Below are 5,000 nucleotides of genomic sequence, written 5' to 3'. Positions count from 1 at the left end.
CACTTCCACACAATGTACAACACACAACAACCTAACACACAGAGCCCTGCATATTGTACACATGCAACAATCTATCCTGTAAATTGGGCCAGCTCAGGTAATATGTGCTCCACTATTAACCCCACTCATACATGTTACTGCATTTCTACATAGGATTGTGGGGGGCACACCTGCCAACTAAACATTTGCTGTGACTGTACTAGTATTTCAGGTACTCTGTTGGCTTCCATTTTGTTTTGTATTCTGTCTTATCATGCAGACTAGAGTCATATCAGTATAGTACAGATCTTAGGTTTTATTGACCTACATTTCAGTTTCAGACTTCATACCCTGCAGAACTCACATACAACTGCCTGACCTGTTGTCGTCTGTCTGTGTTGGTCTGGAGGGGGCTGTTATCCATTGCCATTAATTGGAGGCCTTAGCACAGCCTTTCTTTATGGTTATCTATACCTGTCCTTCTGGCTGAGGCTGTTGTTGGGTATGAGAACCTCACTGATATGCATGTGTGTGTCCTATGGACACACATTTGGGCCACCACATGTACTGCAGTGGGATTTGTCACATTGTCTAGTACTGCCTACTTTGTTGACACCAGTATTTGTTATGGATTTCATGCTGCCCATATAGGTGTCCACTCTCTGCTGACATCCCATTCAGCCACCCGATTCCCTTGCATGCTCACATCCATACCATAGCTACGACTATCAGAACATACTACTCCATTCAGCAATTGATAGGAAGAGTGAATTACTTGTGGCTGTGCCAGTATTGAGGATGATGCTGGAGGGCTGACTATGTAGGATGCACATAGTACACTCCCTATGCATGGTAAATCACAGGTAGTGTCATGTTTGGCATCCCTTTTACTGTATGTGTGAGTCAGAGAGAGGTGTCATTCCCTGGGTTCCTACCGTGTCAGTGCATGTGCTATGTGTTGCCTCTTTGCTAAAGCCTGGGCATACTGGGTATGCCTTCTTCTGCCTACATGGGCAGGTTCAGGTTGTTCCACCTCCAAGTCACTCTGTTCCTGTGCTGGCCTTGGCAATGGTGGTGGGGGGGGCTCGGTGGCCCTGCCCCATGCTGTTCCTGCTATAGCTGTTTCTGCAGGATCATATTGTGTAGCACAGCACATACAATGAAAATTTGTGTACATGTAGCTGGACAGTACTGCAAGGATCCACCGGATATGTCCAGGCACCGGAACCGTGACTTGAGCATCCCAAGCAAATGCTCTGTTATGATTCTGGTTTGTGTGTGTGCCTCATTATGGAGTTCTTGTTCAGGTGTGTGTGCATTTCTGATGAGTGTCATCAGCCACGGCTCCAGTGCCTAACCAACATCCCCCACTAGGTGGCCATATGGGATGTCCCCATTGGCAGATCTCTGGTACAGCTGTGTCATATGCCAGATGTGGGAGTTGCGATAGCTTCCAGGGCTGCCAGCACACACATTCATTATAATACTCTGGGCATCTCACACAACCTGGCAGTTGATGGATGGTAAGCCCTTGCAATTTATGTAGACCCTACCCCACTCATCAGGTGGTGCTTTGATGTGTATGTGCATGCAGTCTATAGCACCCACTACCTCAGAGTATTCTGCTATTTGGTGGAAGAGATGCATATTGCTGGTCAATGCCTCATGGATGTTGTGGAAATATATATGTTCACTGGCATGTGCTGACATGGCATCCAGGAACTGGTGGAGTACCCTGGATGGTGATGCCTGTGAGATTTCCATGATACCCCCAGTTTACCTTTGGAAGGTACCTGTGGCTAGTATTTTTAAGCCTACACATACCTTGGTATCCACTAGGATGGGTTCCCCTCTGTTGGTTCTGTGTGTGAGGTGTGGCTGGCACAGCTCAACAATTTGCTGTAGGATGTCCCTGTCCACCCTATAGTTCTCCACTATCTCCAGCTCATGTAGCCCCTGGTAGGTTAGCCTGAGTCTGTACACTCTTCTCATTCTCCTCACTGTGGGCTGCTCATCAGCATTCTCATCCTCACCACCTTCAGCCTCTTCCACATATTGATGTATGAAAGTGGCAGCAGCTACTATCATTTTGTTAGTTTTGTCTGATAAAGTTTCCCCATCTGTGTACACCAGTGGTGTAGAATTTGTGGGAAAAACCAGAGTGAAAGGTGTTTGCATAGTTTATATTAGTGTGCTAGGCTGGGCTGCTGCCTGTCTAATTGGCTGATGCTGATACATTTCACCTGCCAGCTATGCTAGTTCTCCTTGATTGCCTTCCTACTGCTGTTTTCCCTTCCCATTGCCTTCCCCTTTAAGCACCGAGATATGTTGCACATACCCAGTGCTCAGATGTGAACAGAGCTGCTATTTCCTGTTTTTTTTTTAAACCTGGTGTGCGGCACACACACCCATTTAGGCAATGTAAACACTGCTAGGCAGCCTCAAACACACCCCCTTCCTTAGCTGTGCTTAGCTAATGGCAAACATAAGCCACGGAGCTCCAATAAGCTTACAGCATGCATGACACTCCCACTTATGAGGTCATCTACCTCTTAGACTTGTACCATGGTGTTGCTGCCCTTACAGGGTTGGGTGCTAACTAACACTGAGGGGAAAACTGTGATTTAGTATCAGTCCCCGCATTTGCATAAAACTGCCTGCTAATGCATGGTTACAAGACTGACACTCAGCCTTCCCCTTAGCAATCACTGTTCAATGGTATTGTTGTCTTCAGCATGCCATTGACTATTATTTTTGGTAGGGTTCTATACCCACCCATGGCAGTTATGTGTGCGTTTCAATGTCTGTGTAGGGAGCAATGCATTTTTGGGTAGTCACACTCAATACATTTCAAATGCCCTACTTTGGCAATCCTGCTGATGTCATTCACTGTGAAATACACCTTTAGGGAAGGTGTTCTCTAGTAATCCCTGTGGTGTATCCTATAACAGCTTCATGCTGTAGTGTGATATAGACATCTGTTAGGGGTGTTATACCCGCACATGTTGGTTGTGGATGCTTTGTGCCAAACTTTGGCAATCCTGCTGATGTCATCCCATGTGAAATACACCTTTGGGAAAGGAGTACTCCAATAATCACTGTGGCGCATACTATAACTGCATACTGCTGTAGTGTAATAAACTAGTTAGGTAGGAATTCTAATCCCAGACATGTGTGTGTGTGTGTGTGTGTGTGTGTGTGTGTGTGTGTGTGTGTGTGTGTGTGTGTGTAACTCGTATCCTGTGTGGAGGTGGGTGTGAGTGTGCAACAACTGAGCCCAATGTGGAGTGCGTTTTGCAAATTTTTTTATATGGTGGCCCTAGTATATATCACAATATCCACCGTACAGGGATAACAGATGTGAAATAGCCGAGAGGCTGGGGTACAGATCCATACCCATACATGTGACATCAAGGCCAGGCAAACAAAGTTAGAAACCCTAGTATTAGCCAGAGAACACTCTCAACCCATGTCTCATACATACACACACTTGCCTAAGCATCAGCCGCTATGTTGGTAGTACACTGCATATTGCCCACTGATAGAAATTATGGAGTGATTGCAGTGGCCTACAGAGGGCATAGCACCCTTTCCATCTGTCCAATAGGGACATACATGCAGACAGTGCACCTTCCCCATGTTCCCCACTGGACACCTGCAACACCTGTGGTGCCATCAAATGTGACCCACAAAGGACATACCATGCCTGAAAACATGCCCTGTATGGACAGATGCCACTGACACCAGGGAATGCCATTACCATGCTATTAATGTAGGTGCAGGGTAAACCTGATGTCCATTACCAGTTCCCACCACATGAGGCCAGGACTGGCACATCTGATTATAATCTGTGCACACATGGGCCAGACACCCCAGGTACAGTTCCACATGTCACTGTACATGCATGTGGGAGGTGTACACATCACAGACACCATCCATGTCATGGACTAAGGAACACATACATGGCAAGCAATGCACAGCATTGGCCATGTGCTACAGTCACCCAGGTGACTGGATGGTGAATACAATACCCACCTGTGTGGGCAAATCCAGAAACTACACCCCTGAGCCAGAATGCAGGGCATTATCATGTGGCCTGCTGCCAAGGTATACCCATCACCTAGCCTTGTATAGCCATCTGGCACAGTTGACCACTACACACCCGTTAATCAGTGCACCCATGCATGTCAGTACTGGCACCCTGTGTGTGTGTGTGTGTGTGTGTGTGTGTGTGTGGTGTTGTATGATGTGTATGTTCACATTCACACTCACTACAACCCCCAGTGGCATACTGAAGCATGCTGTCTGATGTCAGACACCTCCCCATACCCTTTGCCCATATAACCTCTGTATGACCCCTGTGGTGCATGTGATACCTGCACAGTAATGTGCTGTGGCAATCTCACTAGTGATGGGTTGTATTCCTGGTGCTGCCAAGTGTGTCAATGTGTGTGCGTCCCTGTGAAAATGTGGCTGTGTTGAAGTTGGCACCTGTTCATGTGGACAGTCATGTGTACTACACCTACCGTATAGCTACCATATCCCTGTTGCACATGTCACTCACCATCACATATACATTCGGTGGGTGCAACAACATGTAACCTATGTGGAGCATCCCATAACTGCATGGAAATGTGATAGCACTACACAATCGTCAGGGGATTGATACCCTGTGCTGGTAGGTGTGTGACACAAACATGCTTAAGTTTTACTCTCACATCCCTCCCTGACTTGTCTTTGCCTCGGTCTGCCTCTCTCACTCCCTTTCTGGTGGATGTGGAGACCTACACCTGCTTTGCTTAGGCAGCAGCATGTGTATTTTAAGTGATGCTCATTATCAGCTGATGGCCTTTGCATGAATTGCAGCCCTCCCCTAGCTGATTGCATGTGGAACAGCTGTGGTAACATTGCCAAAGCCAATTGCATGGAAACACACTCCAATATCTAGGAACAGCATGTTGATGTTGGGCCTTTTCATTCACTGTGAGCAGGAATTCGATCTGTTGTTTGACAAACAGCAT

Source organism: Protopterus annectens, chromosome 6.part1, assembly GCF_019279795.1.
Source record: "Protopterus annectens isolate FY-2018-M chromosome 6.part1, PAN1.0, whole genome shotgun sequence".
In the NCBI taxonomy this organism is placed as follows: domain Eukaryota; kingdom Metazoa; phylum Chordata; order Ceratodontiformes; family Protopteridae; genus Protopterus; species Protopterus annectens.
This window is presented reverse-complemented; position numbering follows the sequence as displayed.